Raw genomic sequence first — 22823 nt, forward strand, 5'->3', positions numbered from 1 at the left:
GTACCTCCCACCCCCCCGGCGGAGGACGCGGCCTAGTCTCCGAAAGAGGGCTGGTGGGCGGGGTCCAGAAGCGCGCAGACCCCACCGCAGCTCCCGGCCAACGGATCCGAAAGACTACAGCCCCCAGCATGCCTCGCGGCCGCCCGCTCGGCCCAGCGCGCGTGCGCGGTGGCGCCGCCGAGGGCCGACAGGGACTGAGCGTGGAGCCTGACAAGCGTTGGCACGGTGGTGGCGGAGACCCGCGGCTGCGGGGCAGCTGGACGTACCCCGCGGGGCAGGTGAGTGCGGAGCGAGAGGTTGGCCGAGACTCGCTGGGTCTGCGGGGCCCGGCGCCCACCCATGCCCCTCCGGTGGGGACGCTAGGGGCTGTGGACCGACCGACTGGCCCACGGACTTACGGGCCGAGGGGCAAGGCGGCGCCGTCGCCGGCCGGCCCTCGCTCGTGCGGCGCGCGGGGCTGGGGTCCCGGCTAGGCCCGGGCCCTCGAGGTCGGGCGCGAGGCCTGAGGGGCGCGGGCGGTGCTCGGGGCGGGGGGAGGCCTCCCGGGGAGGGACCCCCAGCCGGCCCAGCGGGAATGGGGGGCTCCCGGCTCCTGAGCTGTAGTGCCTTGGGGGCTCGAGCCCGATAACGGCCCCCTCCTGCGGCTGGGAGCAATTTACAGAAGCCGCACCTCAGGCCGGCGACCTTTTTTGTATTTTGGGTTTTTTTGATAAAACGGCTGCTTCGAATACGTTTACAGCAGCAGAGTCCTCTTCAGGTGTGACTTGTAACTTTACCTTAAAGATTCAAGTCTGCGGTCAGAACACAGGCTCAGATTCTGGCCAGACTCTGAACACACTGTAATATGGGTTTTTAACGCTGGAGAAATTGAGGCATGTACTATCCAGGACTCAGCCAGTGTGGTTAGGATTGGAATTTTGAAAATTGTTCTCATACATGGTTTAATGATAGATCCAAGATGCTTTTTATATGGGGCGGGGGGGAGAGGTGATTTAAAGTCTCTTTTTGGTGACGAATGACTGTATCATATTTTCCAGTCTTGTGCTGCATATGCGATTTGTGGTGGGTTGGTGGCCCTTTTTTGCTTGCTCTTTGGTGGGATATTTAGAGGTGTCTGGAATATTCTTTACCCTTTTTTCTTTTTCTTTCTTGGTAAATTCAAGTTCCTAATCAGACTCTGTTTCACAAAAAGTGAATTTTCAACTTCGACTTGTTTCTTTGTAGCTTTTGTGATTGTTTATGATTAAGTTTGTAGGTACACATATATTTCCTCCTCATCTCTTTTCCGTATCTTCCAGTTCTCTCTGAACTCTAAACGATGGAGTTATATCTTCTTTGTTTTACATATTTATTTGTGTTCTCCATAATTAGCTGGTAATTGATTCTAAATAATAGTCAATATCTTTCTCGTCTTTTAATAATCACAGGTGTCTGTAGCCTTTTCATCACTAATTGTTACATTAGCCTGGGCTTTAGCCCTCTTCTATCCCTTTTTAAGCATGGGTGTGTGTAATCTGGGAGAGAGGGCCGGGGTGAGGTGTTTCTCTTGACCAGATATAGGTAACAGGTGAACACGACCCATGGCATCAACTTTAGAAGGCTCTGAACAAAAATTGTTAAATATTAATCTTGTGAATTTGGGAACTTGTCAGGTTGACAGAAGAGTCGGTGAGGTACCTCACAGAAATGAACCTGACGTCAGGGTAAAATATTGAGAAAGGACCTCAGGAATCATCTCTTTTATCATACTGCCATCTTTCAGTGCCCAGAGTGGATGCTGGGGACACCTTGTTGGCTTAGAAACTTAAACAAGGTTCTGTGTGTTTGTGTTTTTGGTTTCTCTCTTCCTAGTTCTCAATGAACGCTTTGGCAGGAGCTCAAAATCTGGTACATTTGATAATTTAACATCAGTTTCATCTGCTTATTCTCCAGATTGTCTCTCTTCCTCAGCTGGTGACATCAGTAATTTTCCACAGCAGCCATTCATGAGCTCATGCAGACTGTCACAAGGAAGTGGAATAGCACAGAGGGTGGCACATACAGGAGAAATAAGGATCTTGTTTCTTTGCCGTCACATATTACACAAGGAGTGAGACAGGAAGTCTGGACTGAAGCACAAACTATGCGGGAGGGGTTAGCACACCAGGCTTCCACATACGGTAATAATCATTGGTACCACTTACTGAATCTCTTCTCTTTGCCAAGTGCTGTAATCGTCACAGTGAAGTGCAGGTTTATCATTGTCATTTTATATGTGTGTAAGTTGAAGTACAGAGGTTAAGTGATTTGTCCACAGACATAGTGACAGGGCCAGAATGCAAATTCAGGTCTCTGATTCTGACATCCCCGCTCTTCCTGCTGCACTGTACTACCCTACCAACATATATGTTCAAGTCTTTCTCATTCTCAAAGAAAAAAACAAAAAAACCCACCTTTCCTGTGGCCACCCTTCTTCTTCAAACTACTGTCACTTCCCGTCTGTTTCCTTTCTAGGTTTGTCCTTAAAAAGCAAACTCTATGCCCTTCTCTTCCGTTTACTCCTTATTTCATTGCAGTCTGGCCCCCACCCCTCGACTCTATTGAAATTTTTCTCATGAACTCCACTCAGCCATTGATTGAATACCTACCTTAGGTACCATCTTCTAGACTTACAAAGAGGCTGAGATATGGTTCTTGCCCTGAGGGAGTTTAGGAGCTAATGAGGGAGAAAAAGAATTTCATACATGTCACTGTATGTTAACTCCTGACTGAGCAGTCTTTGCTCTTGGGAGTGGGGGAGGAAGACTTCACTGAGAAGGTGATAGTGGACTGCCAACAGAGAGAAACCCTAAGTTGTTCCCGACAGTGGTGTCAGGACTGCATGCTTAGGTGTGGACTTTTAGAAGTTGTATCTCGCCAGTGAGAGATGGTACAGTTGAAATATACAGTGTAGGCTTTAGAGTCTGCCAGACCTGGGACCTGAGCCTTAATTTCTTCTTCATAATACCTGCCTACAGTGTCAGCTCTGTGAAAGTAGGGCTTTTGTCTTTTTCACCACCCCACTCCTCTCTCCTAGAACACTGGGCAGTAGATGTTTGTGGAGTGAATACCTCACAGGATGTTGTTCAGCTCGCGGGAGGTGCTAGACTCCCAGCAGCACCATGTGACTGAAGTAACGACACTGACGTTCAGTGTGGTTTATGAACTGATTTTGAAGACACCATTGTTTGAAACAGTATACATATAATCACCTCCCCTTTTTGAACATTTAGGCTTGTTAATTTATGCTCACAATTCATAAATGAGGAGAGAGACGTTCACCTCTTTTCTGTAGGCACAGTTAACTGCTGTGTTTTCACTTCCAATATTACGCCTCTTTTTCAGTTATAAACACATCTCTGCTTTTTCTAAGTGTTTGTGATGTAGGTTTTGTATGTATTTTTTTTCTCTGCTAATGTTCTGGATTGTTTGGGGAAGTTAATTTCTTTGGAATCATTAAATACCTTTATCAGTAAGAGTAACATGAGAAATGAGATTGGAAGCACCAGTCCAGTAATCAGAAGGCTTATTCTTGGGAAGGGCCTGATTTCCAATTAGGGCTAATAGATTTTTTTTTTTTCCTTAACAAAACCATACAACTATTCCTGGTCTTCCTAGATACCTAGTTAGCCTTCTAGCTAACATTCTAAATACATGAAACAACAGATCATTTCCCTCTTCTTGTGTTTGAGTTTCATTTGTAAATATCATTAATTTGTGTGACTTGAGGTTATAGGATTAAAGTCCAAGTACCACTTTTTTGTTTTGTTTTTGCTTTTGAAGTCAGTGGGATATAGTAATTAGCACCTACAGTAAAGTTCAAATTCTGGCTCTACCACTTTAAACTTCGAAAACTTAACACAGTGATATTGCTTCCCAATGCCTCATTTTGCTTATCTGTAAAATTGGGATAATTACTACTACTGTCACCACTCGATAATAGCTCTTATTTATTGGTGTTTACTATAGACTTGGCACAGTTCTAAGAATTTTACTTCTATTAGCTCAATCTTCACAACTACCCTTTATAGTAGTATTATGCGCACTTAGGGTGAGGAACAGTAACAAGATGGTCACCTGAGAGTTGTAATAAAGGTGTTTAATAATGTGATGGGTAGTTGTACTAAATGACCTGTAAAGTTCTCCTCAATTATGATTCTCTGATTGAAATCTCAGTCTCCAGACTCTGAGCCCTAGCGATTGTTCTAGAACAGACTGTTCCTGCCTTTCCCTGTATGGCCAGCCTGGTTTCCTGTTGTCTCTGTCTCACACCCCTGCTTCACCCAGCCCCTTACATTCTTTTTTTTTTTAACAGTTTTTTTTTAATTATTTATTTTTGGTCATGCTGGGTCTTCGTTGCTGCACACGGGCTTTCTCTAGTTGTAGAGAGTGGGGGCTACTCTTCATTGCAGTGTGCGGGCTTCTCATTGCGGTGGCTTCTCTTGTTGCGGAGCACGGGCTCTAGGTGCATGGGCTTCAGTAGTTGTGGCACACGGGCTCTAGAGCACAGGCTCAGTAGTTGCGGTGCATGGGCTTAGTTGCTCCGCGGCATGTGGGATCTTCCCAGACCAGGGATTGAACCCGTGTCCCCTGCATTGGCAGGCGGATTCTTACCCACTGCGCCACCAGGGAAGTCCTGCCCATTACGTTCTTCACATCACCTTCTCATTGAGCCTTCCCTGAACACCTAATTTAAAATTGCAACTTCCTGGGACTTCCCTGGCCGTCCAGTGGTTAAGACTCTGCATTTCCAATGCAGGGAGCATGGGTTCGATCCCTGGTCGGGGAACTAAGATCCCTCATGCCGCGCAGCCAAAAAAAAAAAAAAAGTTATTGTCTAACCCTAAGGTTTATAACAGCAGGAGGACAACCTCCTCTGACATCTTTCCTGAAATTTCTGGTGATAATGATGCTGGTCTGAGTGTAATGCAGTTTGCCTGTTACCATGTTGTTCCCAAGTTTTTGATTCAGTTTGAGGTTGGGATAGTGGAAATAGCAGACTTAGCTTCTGGTCTGGCTGTGTCACCTACTTTCTTTACGGCTTTAAATGAGTCTTTTGACGTCTTTAGCCTCAGTTTCTTTTTTTTGAAAAAAGTAAGAGGGAGATAAACTCAAAAGATCCTTCTAACTCCATCATTCGTGACTGATCTAAGAGCCTTTGCCCTGCGCCCAGCACTGAAGAAGCTAATGATCTCTAAACATAGGTGCAGGTCTGTTAGAGAAATTCATTTGCTCTTGTACTATGGGGATTCTCTCCTAATTTATATTTAATTTGGAATTTTCACAAAAATTTATGTTTCTTAATACAGTTGCTTGTATCATGTTTTAACTCTGCCTCGCTCCCACTGGGCTCCATTCCCAAGTCAAGGTACATTGTTCTTACACATGCACAAGTGGCTTCTATGTCTTCCCAGAGCACTGTGCTGGAGAATTGACAACTCAGTTGTACTAGTCAGTGTGGTAGAGAGGGACCACTTAGGAGTCACTTCTGACTCACTGACTGATATGGACAAGCTGCTTAACCTCTCTGAGCCCTGGTTTTCTCAAGTGTAAAATGGGGAGTGCTTAGTAAGTATGGTAAATGCTCAGTAAACACTTTTCCTTCTTTCATTGTATCTCCCTTCTAATACCTCCATCTAACCACTGCCACAAAGTACATAGGATTGGATTACCATACTCTAGGGTTATTAGGTAGGTGTTTTCATATCTGCAAATGAAAAATTCCCAGTAATTATATGGATGGTATGGCCAAATGAGTGACTTAAAGGTAGTTTTTGACCTCTATGGTTTCATTATATGAGGAATAGGGACTTTGTTAACTATATTTATGATCTGTTCCTTTTAAGTGCCCGAAGCTCCTATGCTAATATAAAGCTTTAAATATAAATATTTCAGTGCCCTTTTTTGCCAGTCAGCCCTCAAGGAGCTTTATTTTCCTCAAAAACTCTTGTCTGCATTTTTCAGAGCTACCTGAATGTCGAGTTGAGGTTAGGTACCCATTGTTTGTTTCACTTTTACTTCTAAGGAGGGTGTTGCTCCCCAGCCCTGGTGATGGGAATGACAGAAGGTCCATGCAGTACATTGCTTCTGCTTTCCTTATCACAGTCCAGGTGCTTCTAGGCTGTAAATCTTAGGGGAGTGATCAGATTACCTTGGGTGATTATTTTACAGGAAGACCTAGAGTGGATGGGCCTGGTGCAGAAGCCTGCACAGGAGAGCCTCATTTACCTGGTGCTGCTGTGCAGGAGAGGGAGAGCCATATCTGGGCTTGTGGAGTTCTGGCGGGGAGAGTCCTGTTTCCCTCGTCTGTGTTTCCAGTCCGCGCTCTACCTTGCACAGTCATGCCTAAATCTTGCCTGAAGGAACACTATCTCTGGTAACAAAGAAAATATTGACTCAGGGACGGGGAAACAGCCCCAGCTGTAAGCCTGTGGGAGCGGGAGTGGAGGGAGTGGAGCGCACCCAGGTGTTGATTCCTGGGTCGTTTTGCTCTTTAGCTGATGCCTGTTTGGAAGGAGGCAGTTTGAGAAATTTGGATGCCTTTTTCACTGGGGAGATTAAGAATAAAGTGAATAATAAACATGTTTTCAACAAGAATGATTGGGGTGACTGGAGGGGGGAGCCAGTTCTAGAAGATTAGTGCCACTAGCTGCTTTATCGTGGCGTTTGGTGGGGCTCAAGTTTTGAGACTTTCTTTCCATACTGTGGTAATTGCTTCATTTAGCAGCATGCTGTAAGAGAAAGTGGTGGGTTCTAAGGTCTGAAAGAAGGGTGCTGCGGCTGGAGCATCGAGCGAGTGTCCAAGGCTGAGAGATGAGGCTGGAACGGTCAGCAGGGACTACTAGCTCATGCAATCTTAAAAGTCAAGTTAACAAATTTGGACTTTTTTCCAAAAGTCAGAGGGAAGAAAAGGGGCTTTAAAGAGGAGAAGGAAATAATCAGTTGCATTTAAAAAGGATTTCTGTGCTGGGTAGAGAGTAGAATCTGCAGAATCAGAAATTCTGAGGGGTGGACCCCAGCTGTCTGGGTTTTAAGAGCTGTCTGTTTTTGTGTTTTTCTAATTTATTTACTTATTTTTGGCTGCATTGGGTCTTTGTTGCTGTGCGCGGGCTTTCTCTAGTTGCGGTGAGAGGGGGCTACTCTTTGTTGCGGTGCACGGGCTTCTCATTGCAGTGGCTTCTCTTGTTGCGGAGCATGGGCTCTAGGCACGCGGGCTCAGTAGTTGTGGCTCGTGGGCTCTAGAGCGCAGGCTCAGTAGTTGTGGCGCACGGGGTTAGTTGCTCCGCGGCCTGTGGGATCTTCCCAGACCAGGGCTCGAACCCAGTCCCTTGCATTGGCAGGCAGATTCTTAACCACTGCGCCACCAGGGAAGCCCTGTCTGGGTTTTAAAGAAGCCCTCCAGGTGATTCTGATACACTCTGCAGTTTGAGGACCACTGATGGAGTTCATTTAAGAGAGAGGGAACAATATTGTAAAGTCAGGGAACTAAACTCCATGGTATTGCTGAAGTGTAGCTTGTATTTTTTAAAAGTAGTTGTTTTATATGCCTAAATAAAGAAATAAGATAAGCTAATAAAACGTACATTACATAATCAGTCTAAATCACTTACCTTGGAATGTCAATAAAATGGACATAAGCCCTATATCCCACATTATGTGAGAAGGCCAACACCCTCCCCCAGGTTTTTTAAATTTAACTTCTTTAATTCTCATAACAATGTGTAAGGTAGGAATTATTATCCCTATTTTCAGACCTTTCTTTGATTTTCCCCTCAAACCACAGTCAAGGCTATTATGAGTCCAGCAGGCTTTCTTGAAGGTATGTATGGCAAAGGGGTATTACCTTGCAACAGCACACTAACTTAAATTGGGGTTTGGATTGTTCTTTGCTTAAGAGGCATTTGATCCACCCCTAAGGCCTCCCCACTCCCAGGCACGCAGCATGTCACTGTCTCATGGGTGGCTCTGTCCTGAAGGATGCAGCTCCTTACCCATCTCTGGACTGCTGTTCCCTTCCCCTCTGTAGTCCAGGCCACCCCTACCTCCAAATTTCCATTAATTTCCTTTGCTAGACAATTGATAGATCTCTCCTTTTCTAATCTGTGGCTTCAAGGTTTACCTTCCACCTTTAAGGAGCTTATCAAAATATTTTCCCAAAGATAAACCTCCTCTCTGGGAAGCATTCAGGAGCCAACTTTATTTTTTTAAATAAATTTATTTATTTATTTTTGGCTGCGTTGGGTCTTCGTTGCTGCACGCGGGCTTTCTCAAGTTGCAGCAAGCAGAGGCTACTCTTCGTTGTGGTGTGCGGGCTTCTCATTGCGGTGGCTTCTCTTGTTGCCTAGAGCACGGGCTCTAGGCACACGGGCTTCAGTAGTGTGGCACGCGGGCTTAGTTGCTCCGCGGCATGTGGGCTCTTCCCGGACGCAGGCAGATTCCTTTCCTTCCTTCCTCCCTTCCTCCCTTCCTCCCTTCCTCCCTTCCTCCCTTCCTCCCTTCCTCCCTTCCTCCCTTCCTTCCTTCCTTCCTTCCTTCCTTCCTTCCTTCCTTCCTTCCTTCCTTCCTTCCTTCCTCCCTCCCTCCCTCCCTCCCTCCCTCCCTCCCTTCCTTCCTTCCTCCCTTCCTTCCTTCCTTCCTTCCTTCTTTCTTCATTGCGTCTTCGGTGCTGTGCGTGGGCTTTCTCTAGTTGTGGCAAGCGGGGTCTACTCTTTGTTGAGGTGCATGGGCTTCTCAATGCGGTGGCTTCTCTTGTAGCAGAGCACGGGCTCTAGGCGCTCAGGCTCAGTAGTTATGCCTCTCCGGCTCTAGAGCACAGGCTCAGTAGTTGTGGCACATGGGCTTAGCTGATCTGCGGCATGTGGGATCTTCCCGGACCAGGGATTGAACCCGTGTCCCCTGCATTGGCAAGTGGATTCTCAAGCACTTCGCCACCAGGGAAGTCCTTGCAGGCGAATTCTTAACCACTGTGCCATCAGGGAAGTCCCAAGAGCCAACTATTAAAATAGTAATTTTCCACTGTCCTATTATTATAATATTATAAAATTTTAGGTTCATTTTAGGGATCACTAGGTTAATTACCTTGCTTCAAGTGACGTATTAAACTCAAATAGCAATAATTTTGTACTAATCTATTCTTTGATTTCTGTTTACAAAGCTGACACTATAAAGTAGAAAAGGCACATTTTAAAAAAATCCAAATCCTCTCCCAAACTAGACAAATATACTTCATTTAAAAAAATCTTCAAAGGGCAAGTTCCTCACAGCACTGTTTTTATTGCAAAAATTGCTGTTAGGTGCTTAAATGTTGTATCTACAGATGACTACATTAGTAAATTATAGGACATATGGTTATAAATACTGCATGATTACTGGGGAAGTGCTGATAATTTGATGTGCAGTAGAGAAAAATATTTTAAAATCTGAAATATAAGAACTGTGTATGTGTGTAGAGAAAAACCAGAAGAGAGCATAGGAAAGAAGAAAGTGTGATTTATTGAGATGGCAAACTTTTTAAAAAATTTTAGGAAATAGCAGAATTTTTAAAAATTTTGATTTCTGTTAATGTCATTGTGTTAGTATAATTACAAAACTCAGAGGAGAGTCCCGCACTTCCTTCCCATGATAAACCCAGTGACTGTATATGCTGCAGAGATTTTCTTCTGACCTACAGCTTACATATATCCTGCTACCACTTAAGTCTGTCATCTGTGTTCTCAGTAGAAAAGAGCGGAACTGTGTAAAGTGCCCAGAAGTGCTCGGAAGAAGCTCCCCTGAGCCTCGGGCTCTGACAGCCAGTGTCCTACCTGACCCCAGCTCGGGTGTGGCTGGGGACCAAGTAAGCGCCCGATCTGTGGAGAAAACTCGGGACAGGGAGGCATATCTGTACAAGTAGATTCGGAAATAGCATTTTTCCCCCTTAGAGTCTGTCTTGCAAATTGATGTACTTTTCTGGTCTCCTGGTTTATAAGCATCTTTTTCCTTTAAACTGCTTTTAGTGACTTTTGCTTTGGCCAGAGTATTTCATTTCAGTGTACTGGAAAGAAACTGCAACTCCATGTGAAGTCATACACCTGGGGATCTTGTTTAGCCTTGAACAAAACAAAACAAAAAATTGGTGTGGAAACCTGGTTTCAGCAGCTTAGGGAGTTCCTGACTTCACAGTTGCTGTTAAGATGTCAGATTCATGCTGAGCAGTGTTAGAAAAGTGTTAGTTACAAATGAGAGAGAAAGTGATCCTTTTCACAGTTATATATATAAGCTATCTGTAATAGTTTGCACCTTTTTTTTTCACTTTTGCTTTCTTTGGTTTCGTATAAATCCCTGTGGAGATGGATATTTGAGGTGATAAGTAGTAGCCCTGTGAGAGGAAGAGGAAGGCAGGATACAGAGAAACTGCATAGTTGTTTTAAGTTCAGGCTTCATTTGTGGACCTCAGAAAACTCAAGGACACATTCTTATTCCCTCAGTGTTCTGTACTTAAACTGTAATTTTTAAAATTGAGATATAATTCATGTACCATAAAAATCACCCTTTTAAAGTATACAATTCAGAGGTTTTCAGTATATTCACTGTTGTGCAACCATCACCACTAATTCCAGAATATTTTCATCACCCCCAAAAGAAACCACATACCCACTAGTAGTAATTCCCTATTTCCCCCTCCCTCCAGCCCCTGGCAACCACTAATCTACCTTCCTTCTCTATGGATTTGCCTATTCTGAGCATCTTATATAAATAGAATTATACATTGTGTGGTCTTTTGTGACTGGCTTCCTTCACTGAGCATAATGTTTTCAAGGTTCATCCACGTTGGTACATGTGTCAGTACTTCATTCCTTTTTATGGATGAATAATATTCCATTGTATGGATATACACATTTTGTTTATCCATTCATCACTTGATGGACATTTGGATTGTTTCCACTTTTGGTTTTTTGTTTTTGTTTTGTTTCCACTTTTGGACTATTATAAATAATGCTGTTGTGAACATTCATGTACAATTTTTGATGTGATATATTATTTTTAAACACAATACCTCTGTACTTTTTCAAAAAAGAGAACATTTAAAATCAAAACTAATGAGCCCCATACTCCTACCACAAAATCAGCCATATTCCTTTTTTTATTACCTTCAACATGTATATATTATATATTTTTTAAGTGGCTGAAATCACATACTATCTTCATGCTGATGACTACTTTTCTTCTCTTCCCTCTTCAACTCACTTCAACTGGACTTCCACCCTCACCATTAAAAATTAAAGCTCTCTCATAAATCATAGCAATGTTTTCTTTCTTTTTTTTTTTTTTTTGCGGTACGCGGGCCTCTCACTGTTGTGGCCTCTCCCGTTGCGGAGCACAGGCTCCGGAGGCACAGGCTCAGCGGCCATGGCTCACGGGCCCAGCTGCTCCGCGGCATGTGGGATCTTCCCAGACCGGGGCACGAACCCATGTCCCCTGCATCGGCAGGCGGACTCTCAACTACCGTGCCACCAGGGAAGCCCCTTAGCAATGTTTTCTTAGGTCAGTCTCCCAAGGCAATAGAAATTTAAAAATGGGACCTAATCAAACTTACAAGCTTTCGCACAGCAAAGGAAGCCATAAACAAAACGAAAAGACAACCTACAAATGGGAGAAAATATTTGCAAATGACGTGACCGACAAGGACTTAATTTCAATAATACACAAACAGCTCACACAACTCGATAACAAAAAAACAACCCAATCAAAAAATGGACAGAAGACCTAAATAGACATTTCTCCAAGGAAGACATGTAGATGGCCAGTAGGCACATGAAAAGACGCTCAACATCACTAATTATCAGAGAAGTGCAAATCAAAACTACAATGAGGGGACTTCCCTGGTGGCGCAGTGGTTAAGAATCCACCTGCCAATGCAGGGGACACGGGTTCAAGCCCTGGTCTGGGAAGATCCCACATGCTGCGGAGCAACTGAGCCCGTGTGCCACGACTACTGAAGCCCTTGTGCCACAACTGCTGAAGCCCGTGTGCCTAGAGCCCGTGCTCCGCAACAAGAGAAGCCACCACAGTGAGAAGCCTGCACACCACAATGAAGAGTAGCCCCCGCTCACCACGACTAGAGAAAGCCCGCGTGCAGCAACGAAGACCCAACACAGCCAAAAAAAAAAAAAAGAAAAAAAAAACTACAATGAGGTATCACCTCACACCAGTCAGAATGGCCATCATTAAAAAGGCTACAAATAATAAATGCTGGAGAAAATGGAGCCCTCCTACACTGTTGGTGGGAATGTAAATTGGTGCAGCCACTCTGGAAAACAGTATGGAGATTCTTTAAAAAACTAAAAATAGAGTTACCATATGATCTAGCATCCCACTCCTGGGCATACATCTGGGGAAAACTCTAATTCGAAAAGATACATGCACCCCAGTGTTCACAGCAGCACTATTTACAAAAGCCAAGACATGGAAGCAACTAAATGCTCATTGAAAAATGAATGGATAAAGAAGATGTGGTATATATATACAATGGGATACCACTCGGCCATGAAAAAGAATGAAATAATGCCATTTGCAGCAACATGAACGGACCTAGAGATTATCATACTAAGTGAAGTAAGTAAAACAGAAAAAGACAAATATATGGTATCACTTATATGTGGAATCTAAAATATTATACCAATGAACTTATTTATAAAACAAACAGACTCACAGATATAGAAAACAAATTTATGGTTACCAAAGGGGAAGGGGGGGAGCGGGATAAATTAGGAGTTTGGGATTAGCGGATACAAACTACTATATATAAAACAGATAAACAACAAGGTCCTTCTGTATAGCACAGGGAACTATATTCCGTATCTTATAATAACGTATAATGGAAACAAATATGAAAAGGAAGATGTGTATATACATGTATAACTGAATCACTTTACTGTACACCAGAAACTAACACAACACTGTAAATCAACTATACTTCTATTTTAATTAATTAATTAAAACCAAAAGTTCAAGAAAAATAACACAATTAAAGCTCTTGTCAGTGTCACCACCAACCTCCAGCTTGCCAAACCAATGACCAGTTCTCTGTCCTCCATAACACCTGACCTCTAAGTAGCACCTGACACTGATGAGCACCTCCTCCTCGTAGAAACACTTTCTTTTGGTTTCCACAGTGCCACACACTGCTAGTGTTCCTTCTACTTCACTGGTCACTCCTCAAACTATTTTTTGTATATTTTTCTGCCTAACCTCTAAATGTTGGTATGTTCCAGGATCTGGTCCTCGGCCCCCTATTCTGCATTCTCTCCTTAGCCACGACATCTAGTCCTGGTGTTTCTCAAATTCACGTCTCCAGTTCTGACTACTGTGAACTCTGTACTCATATATACAATTGCCCAGTTGACCTCTCCACTTAGAGGTCTAATAGACATCCCCACTGAACATGGCCAAAGCAGATTGCTTGCTAACCATGAAACCGGCTCTCCCCCAGTCTCCCTTCATCTTGGTTAATGGGATCTGCACAGTTGCTCAGGTCAAAAGCCTAGGAGACATCATTGATTCTTCCCATTATCTACCTCTATATCTCCAAATTATATCCAGAATCTAGTTACTTGTCATCAACTCAACTGATTTGGTCCAAGATACCATCTGTCACCTGGACCGCTGTAATAGTTTCCACTCCAAACCCCTCTGTAGTTCATTCTTCACAAAGTAGCCAATGTGATTTCTTTAAAAACCTAAGTCAGACCGTGTCATGCCCATGCTCAAAGCTCTTCAATGGCTTCCCATTAAAATGAAGTCCAGAGTCTTTGCTATGAGCAGTAGACCCTACATAATCCAGGTCGTCCTGCCTTTCCAGTGATATCTGCTACTTTCCCCCTCATTGCTCCATCTCAGACACACTTGTCTTTTATTTCTCCAGTATAATAAATCTTTTGTTCCTTAAGGTCCTTGCACAAGCCGTTTCCTCTGTTTGAGCTTCTAAGTCTTTGTGGAGCTGACTCCTTGTCATTCTGGTGTCAGCTGAAATGTCATCTCCTCAGAGAGGCCTTTCCTGACCACCTATCAAAAATAGTCCTGCCCCATCTGCCTCTGAAATTATTCTTTCATTTACTTGTTTATTGTCTTTTCTGTCACTAATATTAATAGCTGGCTTTATTAAGCACATACTATGTGCTATGTATTGTGATAAATATTTACATTTTCTCATTTGTCATCATTTTACAGATGAGGAAACTGCAGGTTCATAAAAGCGAGAACTTTGTCTTGTTTTACTGCTATATCCCTTGCATGTGGAACAGTGTCTGGGGCATAGTAGTTGCTCAAAAAATATTTGTTGGTTGGATAGATGAACAAAAGACTCCTAGATTTATATCTCTAGTTTTTACATCCCCTTGAAGATGTAAACTTGTGTATCCAGTCACCTGCTTAACAGCTCCACTTGGATTTCTAAGAAACATTTAAATTATCCTACAACTCTTCATTCCCTCTTCCCCCAAACCTGTTTCTTTCCCACTCACCAGCATATTAGTAAATGTCATCATCGTAAACCCAGGAATTCAGACCAGAAACCTAGGCCTCACTTTGGGATGGTCCCTTTCTTCACTCCCCACATCCAACCCAGAAGCAAGGCCTATTGGTTCTGCCTCTGGTTATATCTTGAATCCATTTACTTCTCCCCACATCCACTGTCACCACTTTAGTCTCACTCCCCGTCATCTTTCCTGGAGCTTGTGCTTTCAAACTGGTCTCACTGTATCCACTCTTGTCTCTCCACAAGCCATTTGCCAAACGGCAGCCAAAGTGATTTTTTAAAAAACGTGTTAGTTCACGCCACCGCCATGTTTAGGATCCTTTTGTAGCTTCCCATTGTCCTTAAAATCTAAATCCTTCACTGTGACCTACAGTTCCTTGACAATCTGGGTGCCTCTACCTCTCCAGTTTCCTCTTACCGTTGTCCCCCTTGTCCATTGTGTTTCAGTTACTGGGCTTTCTCTTCTTCCAAGGCCTTTCCCCACCTGAGAGCCTGTGGACTTGCCTTTCTTTCTGCCCATGACTCTACCCCCATCTTTGCAAGGCTGGCTTCTTGTCCTTGCGGTTTCAATTCAAGTAGTGCTAGTGCGTCAGTGATTCCTTCCCTGGATTCTTTTTGTTTTGGTTTGGTTTTTGGTATTTGGGGGGGTGGTGCAGTAGAAAAAAATAGTAGCTTTATTGCTTTCCCAGGCAAACCTTCCCTGGATTGTATATCACATCACCCTTTTGTTTTATTCAGATCACTTGCCATACTCTGAAATTCTTATTTATTTATCCATCTATTTGTTTTCTGTTTGATTTTCCCCCTCTAGATTGTAAATCATTGTTGCCCTAGCACATGATATGTTTTGGGGAAATATTTGGGGAGTAAATGACAGATATACACGTTTCTGAGTGCACATGCTACATACATTTTCCCTTAATATTATATCATAAATAGTATCCATATTTCTTTAGTCCCTATAATTGGACTTCTTTTTTTTAAATAAATTTATTTATTTTACTTATTTATTTTTGGCTGCATTGGGTCTTTGTTGCTGCGCGCTGGCTTTCTCTAGTTGCGGCGAGCGGGGACTCCTCTTCGTTGCAGTGCACGCGCTTCTCATTGCAGTGGCTTCTCTTGTGGAGCACAGGCTCTAGGTGCGTGGGCTTCAGCAATTGTGGCTCACAGGCTCTAGAGTGCAGGCTCAGTAGTTGTGGTGCACAGGCTTAGTTGCTCCGCGGCATGTGGGATCTTCCCGGACCAGGGCTTGAACCCGTGTCCCCTGCATTGGCAGGCGGATTCTTAACCACTGTACCACCAGGGAAGCCCGTACCACAGTTCTTTATCCATTTACCAGTTAAAGGACATTTGAGTTGTTTTCAGATTTTGGCAGTCACAGATAAAGTTGCCACAAACGTTTACATACAGGTTTTTGTGTAAACAAAAGTTTCATTTTCCTTAGATAAACATACCTAGGAGTGCATTTGTTGGGTTGTATGGTAAGTACATGTCTAACTTTATAAGAAACTGCCAAACCCTCTTCCAAAATTGTGGTACCATTTTGCATTTCTACCAGCAGTGTATGAGAGTTCTAGTTGCTCTGAATCCTCGTCAGCACTTAATATTGTCAGGTGGTTTGTTTTTTAATTTAAGCCATTTAATATGTGTATGGTAATATCTCATTGTGGTTTTAATTTGCATTCCTTAATAACTAATGACATTAAGTATCTTTCTGTATGCTTGTCATCTGTATATCTTCTTTGTTAATGTTTCTGTTCAAATCTTTTGCCCATTTTATTTTTTTTAATATTAATTTTTGGATGTGTTGGGTCTTAGTTGCGGCATGCGGGCTCTTTGTTGTGACGCACAGGCTTCTATCAAGTTGCGGTGCACGGGCTTCTCTCTGTGGCGCGCAGGCTCCAGAGCACATGGGCTCTGTAGTTGTGGCCCCTGCGGTATGTGGGATCTTTGTTCCCCTACCAGGGATCGAACCCATGTCCCGTGCATTGGAAGGTGGATTCTTAACCACTGGACCACCAGGGAAGTTCCGCCCATTTTATTTTTTTAATTGGATTGTTTGTTTCCAGCTCACTGAGTTTAGAGAATTCCTTATATTCTGGATACGTGTTCTTTATTAAATGTGTGATTTGAACATATTTTCTACCACCAGTGGCTTCTGATAAAGTCTAATTTAATCAAGTTTTTTTCTTTTATAGATCATACTTTTAGTGCAATATCTAAGAAATCTTTGCCTAACCAAGGTCACAAACATTTTTTCCTATGTTTTCTTCTAGAAGTTTTGTAGTGATTCTTCTAGGACCATTTGTTGAAAAGACTATCCTTTCTCCATTGAATTGCATTTATATGTTTGTTGAAAATTAATTATTTACTTTCCTAGGGCTGCCATAATAAATTATCACAAAGTGGGTGACTTAGAACAACAGTAATATTGTCTCACAGTTTTGGAGGCCAGAAATCTGAAATCAAGGTGTCGGCAAGGCCATGCTCGCTCTGAAACCGGTAGGGGAGGATCCTTCCTTGCTTCTTCCAGCTTCTGGTAGCCCCAGGCGTTCCTTGGCTTATTACACTATAATTCCAGTCTGTGCTTCACATGGTGTTCTCCCTGTCTCTTCATATTTTCTCTCTATATATATCTGTGTCCAAATTTCCCCTTTTTATAAGGACACGAGTCATAATGGATTAGGGCTTACCTTAATGAGGTCGTCTTAAGTTGGTTAAATCAGCAAAGACCCATTCTCCAAATAAGGTCACATTCTGAGGTACTGAGGGTTGGGACTTCAACATATCTTTTTTGGGGGACACAATTCATAACGTTAATTGACCATATGTATGGGTCTACTTCTGGATTACCTATTCTGTTCCATTGATCTATATGTCTTTCCTTTTGCCAGTGTCACCTGTACTACATGTAGCTTTATAGTAAGTATTGAAATCAGGTAGTGTGAATTCTCCAACTTTCTGCTTTCAAAATTATTTTGAGTATTTTGATTCCTTTGCCTATCCATTTAAATTTTAGAATCAGCTTGTCAGTTTCTGCAAGATATCCTACTGGGATTTTGTTTTGTTTTGTTCTGAGTATAGCTGCTTTACACTGCTGTGTCCGTTCCTGCTGTACAGCATAGTGAATCAGCCATACGTGTACATATATCCCCTCTTTTTTGGATTTCCTTCCCATTTAGGTCACCACAGAGCACTAAGTAGAGTTCCCTGTGCTATACAGTAGGTTCTCATTAGTTATCTATTTTATATATAGTAGTGCATATATGTCAGCCCCAATCTCCCAATTCATCCCACGCTCCCCTTTCCCCTTTGGTATCAATACGTTTGTTGTCTATGTCTCTATTTCTGCTTTGCAAATAAGATCATCTATACCATTTTTCTAGATTCCACATATATGCGTTAATATATCATATTTGTTTTTCTCTTTCTGACTTAACTTCTCCCTGTATGACTTCTACTGGGATTTTGATTGGAATTACGTTGACTCCTTTCCTTGTTCCCAATCTTAGGGGGAAAGCATTCGGTCATTTGTCATTAAGTATGATGTTAACTGTAGGATTTTTGTAGATGCCTTTTATTAGGTTAAGGAAGCTTCCTCTATTTCTAGATCTCTGAGAGTTTTTATCATGGATGTTGACTTTTGCCAAATGCTTCTTTTGCATCTATTGAGATAGTCATATAGTTTTTCTTCTTCAGTCTGTTGATATACTGAATTACATTGATTGACTTTTTAAATATTGAACAAGTCTTGCATTCCCAAGATAAATCCCACTTGGTCATGATGGTATTGTTTTTATGTATTGTAGAACTTATTGGCAAAAGTTGTTCATAATATTCTCTTATTATCCATTTAATGCCTCCAGGATCTGTAGTAATGTATCCTCTTCCATTCCTGATAATATTGGTAATCTGTGTCTTCTTGTTTTTCCTGTTCAGTCTGATCAGAGGTTTGATTTTATTGATCTCTAAAGGAACAGATTTTGGTTTCATTGATTTTTCTCTTTTTTTTTGTTTTCCATTTTATTGATTTCTGTTATCTTTATTGTTTATTGCTTTTTTTTCTTCTGCATACTTTGGACTAAATTTACCAATAAATTCAACAACTTGGATAGTGGACAGATTCCTTGAAAGTGCACAAACTATCAAAGCTCACTCAGGAGACTTCCCTGGTGGCGCAGTGGTTCAGAATCCGCCTGCCAATGCAGGGGACATGGGTTCGAGCCCCAGTCCGGGAAGATCCCACATGCTGCGGAGCTACTAAGCCCGTGCGCCACAACTACTGAGCCTGCGCTCTAGAGCCCGCGAGCCACAACTACTGAAGCCCGCGCACCTAGAGCCCATGCTCCGCAACAAGAGAAGCCACAGCAATGAGAAGCTTGCCCACCTCGACGAAGAGTAGCCCCCGCTCCTTGCAACTAGAGAAAGCCTGCGCGTAGCAACAAAGACCCAATGCAGCCAAAAATAAATAAATTTATTTTAAAGAAAAAGCTCACTCAGGAGGCATAAAGATAATCTGAATAGCCTTATCTCTATGAAAGAAATTGTAGTTGAAAATCTTTCCATGAAGGAAGTCTCCAGGCACAGGAGACTTCATTGGTGATTTCCTTTCAACATTTAAGGAAGAAATAATACCAGTTTCTACACAAACTCTTCCTGAAAATGGAAGAGGGGGGACTACTTCCCAAATCATTCTATAAAGCAGATATCATCCTGATACCAAACCTGAAAAAGGTGTTATTAGGAAAGAAAACTACAACCAAACATCCTTCATGAACATAGATGCAAAAATTCTTAACAGAGTTTGGGCAAATTGCATTCCACAATTTCTGAAAAGGAAAATACATGACAATGACTCGGTAGGGTGAGCTTCAGGTAGTATTCCTTGTGTTGCTTGCAGGTGCTCTCTTCCCTACCTTGGGTAGCTTCCTCACACACACGCTCTGACCAGTATTCACATGAAGGTTTGGGGGTGCTCTCTGCAGATTTCTGGAGCTCTCTGTGCAAGTCTCTGCTCTGCAACTTCAGGCTGCTTCGGCCACCTCTAGCTCCCAACTCAGCTCCTCTGCCCTCCTGGTAGCCCAGTCCTGGCTGCAGACTCTCTCCAGGCGGTAGCGGGCCGTCACAGGGCTCAGCTCAATTGTTTTCTCTGTCTCAGGCTTCACTGTCCTGTGCTGCCTGTCATCCAATGTTTGAAAACCATCGTTTCATGTATCTTTCTGGCTTTTTAGTTGTTCAGGTTGGGAAAGTAAATCCAGGCCTTGTAACTCCATCTTGGCCAAAAGCGGAAGTCCATAACTGGAATGTGAAATGATTAAATCACATTTTATTGTGTCAGTATACCCAGATTTGATCAATTCCCCTAATGTTTGACATGTAAATTGTCCTCATGTTTTTGTTGTGTAGGTGATGCTGAAGTAGACCTTTTCATGTACATACCTTTCCGCGTCTATTGAATTATTTCCTTAAGATAAGTTTCCAGGAGAATAGTTACTGGATCAAAAGGCATTTTAAAAACTTACATGCTTCAAGATGACAGTCTTTTAATCTGCCTCCAGTATATTTCTTGTTTTTCAAAAGTTTCTGCCTCTCAGTACCCCTGTGACAACAGTAGGGCCGCCAGTGACGTGGCTGCCTTAGCCAGCTCCCAGATGGCTGCTTTCAGGAAGGTTTCCATAGTGACCGGAGGCTGGAAAAACCTGCCTGCCCAGATTAGCAATATCACTTCTGGCTCCTGTTGGGAACTTGGGGACTAGGGGGTAGTTGGTAAGAGAAATGGCATATACGTATTATTGCAGAGACTCATTAAAATATATCCAGATCTGACCGTTTCTCACTGTCCCCATGGTAGCAAAGCCAACATTATTCCTACTGCGTCACCCCCTCCTGCCCTGCAGTCTTCTCTGTACAGCAGCCAGAGAGAGCTTTGAAATCCTAAATCAGATTCAGGTTTGCCTCTGCTCAGAGCCCTCCTGTAAGGAGAATAAGTTCCAGTTCTGTACTGCACTGCAAGGCCCTCCTGAGCAGGCTTCGCCCCCCACTGTGCTTCCTCCTCCTCCCCAGCCCCTCTCCCCTGCAGCAGCTGCACCTGCCACATCTGGTCCGGCCTTGTCTTCACCCTGCTGCTCCTGCTACCTGGATCTTCCTTCCCTCAGGAGCCATAGGACTTGGTCTCCCACTTCCTTTTGTTTGGGTCTTTGCTTGGATGTCACCTTATCCTCAGAGAGCTTTTCCTGACCACGTTAGCTACATGGCTCCTCTCTTCTGACTCTCCTATACCTTTATCCTGCTTTATTTTCCTCAGACTACTGTAGTTAGCACCATCTAACACAGCTGTGTTTATGTTCGTTGTCTGATTCTCTGCTGTGATGTAATGGCTGGGACTTTGGTTTTTCACTGCGTCTCAACCCTTAGAACCATGTGTGGTTCATGGCAGTGCTCAGTAACTGTTGAGTGAATGAATGAGGTGGGCAAGCCAAGGCTGGGAAAGGGAGCTGCGGACTGAGAACTGTCTTACCAGCCCCCTCAGTCCTCCACAGCCAGAGACAGCTCCTTTCTTCCACTTATAGACAACGCCTGCTTCCTCCACACTTTCTCTGCCCTTCTGGAAGAAACAGCCAAATCACTACCTCTGAGGCGTCAGTGATGAGGAGTCTTTCTGATGATCCCAGCTAGCATGTGTTACATTGAACCATACGAAGTTGTCGTTTTTACAGGTTGTAATGGCTGGGTATCAGCAGTATCACATGGCCTTGAGTAACCTCAGTGTAGAGGGCCCAGATATTCACAGTAACTTTCTGGAAATTATGAGGACTCCTGCTAATTGCCTGATGCTTCCTGACACACTTGCTGTGTGTCACTGTGCTGGGGCTCTTTGCGTTCTCACTTCATCCTCGTAACCACTGTGAGACGTAGGTACCGTTGCTCCAGTCTATGGAGAAGAAAACTGAGACTCAAAGAGGTGACGTGAACGTGCCCAAGGTTATAAGAAGGGGGGAGCCGCAGAGCCAGGATTTGAGTCCACATCTGTCCGACTGGAGAGGTCTTCACTTTGACCGCAGCGCCGTCCGGCCTCTGCACAAAGGTGGCAGAGGATGAGCTTGGAAGCCTTGCCCTCCTAACGCTGGTGCCACAGCAGCGTGCCTGCCCAGGGCTCCAGGCTGGCGGTGGCCTGGCTGAGCATGGGGTTATTTCCTGGCACTGTCAAGCTGGTGGCCGAGTGACATCATCTCCCCAGGTGGGGGTGGGGGGAGCATGGTGGGGCAGGGGGCACAGTTATCAGGGTCCGTTTGGGAGACTGTACGTGCATCTCTTCTAGGCTTGTTTTCTCATGTGTGAGGACCAGAGATAGTCTGCTTCAGAATATGCTGTGAGGACTGAATGATGACATGATTTTAAGAACTTCTAGCTCAGTCCCTTTAATGTTAAAATACTTGCTCCATCCAGCACAGAATTCTGATTCAAATCAGGCCCCGCATACCTGTTACACTGAAGGAAGACGTTACGTTTTCCTCACGCAGAACAGACAGACAAGTCTAGGATGGCTGGCCCATTAGGGAAGCGGGTTCTGCCATCTGTTTCTCAGCAAGGCTTGTCTGGAAGCAAGAGGGCTCCCTCCCAGCTGGGCATCAAAGCCTTCACGATGGGCATTTAGCCCAAATGTGGCCTGGTCAGGGTGTGTCTGGGGGCAGGAGTAGAGGTTGGTGACCCAGCTGAGCTGCCTTTGGGACAAGCTGTTTGGCCCCAGATTTGCAAGTGTGTCTTTAAAGAGAACTGGGATTTTCTTCACGTGCCCATTTTTCAACATTCGCTGGAGGAAAGGGTCCATAGGGCAATGTTTTCTCACAGTGCCCTCGAAGTGGTTCTTTGATTTTCCTTTTTTGTTTCTTTCTCACCTGACCCTTCTCATTTACCCCGAATTCCCAACAGCAGACAGCACTTAGGAGACGAGGCCAACAGCTGTCACCTCTGAGGTCCCGTCACTTGAAAATGGCAAAAGGAGGTCTAGGCCTAGGTGAATATGATACCAAAACCTAGAAGGCAACTTGCCCTAAAATATTTCACCCACATCTCCATTGTTACCTTCCATTTATGTTACCTTCCTTTCATTTCACAGTTAGAAGTAAAAGGCTTCATATTCAGAAAAAGGCTGAGAAAGCCACCCCTCAAACTGCACTTCTGTTGAAGCTCGAGTGGGTGATAATAGGCTCTTGCCTGTTCTAATAGGAGCAGGCTAGAAATAGGAACTCAGAGGGAGCCCAAGTGCTGACGCATCAGTTGATGGCTTATT

The 22823-nt window shown here is 43.7% G+C and overlaps 1 protein-coding gene across 3 annotated transcripts in view; it reads left to right on the top strand.

Moving 5' to 3' along the window:
• Nucleotides 1–172: 172 nt before the first annotated feature.
• SGSM3 (small G protein signaling modulator 3) overlaps nt 173–22823 on the top strand; it is a 34770-nt gene continuing 12119 nt past the window's right edge. For all 3 annotated transcript variants that reach the window (XM_082666902.1, XM_082666904.1, XM_082666903.1), the window contains exon 1: nt 173–278. The gene's annotated coding sequence lies outside the window, so the exon portion shown is untranslated. The remainder of the gene's footprint in view (nt 279–22823) is intronic.

This window comes from Grampus griseus (genome assembly GCF_964374135.1).
Source record: "Grampus griseus genome assembly, chromosome: 11".
NCBI classification, from domain to species: domain Eukaryota; kingdom Metazoa; phylum Chordata; class Mammalia; order Artiodactyla; family Delphinidae; genus Grampus; species Grampus griseus.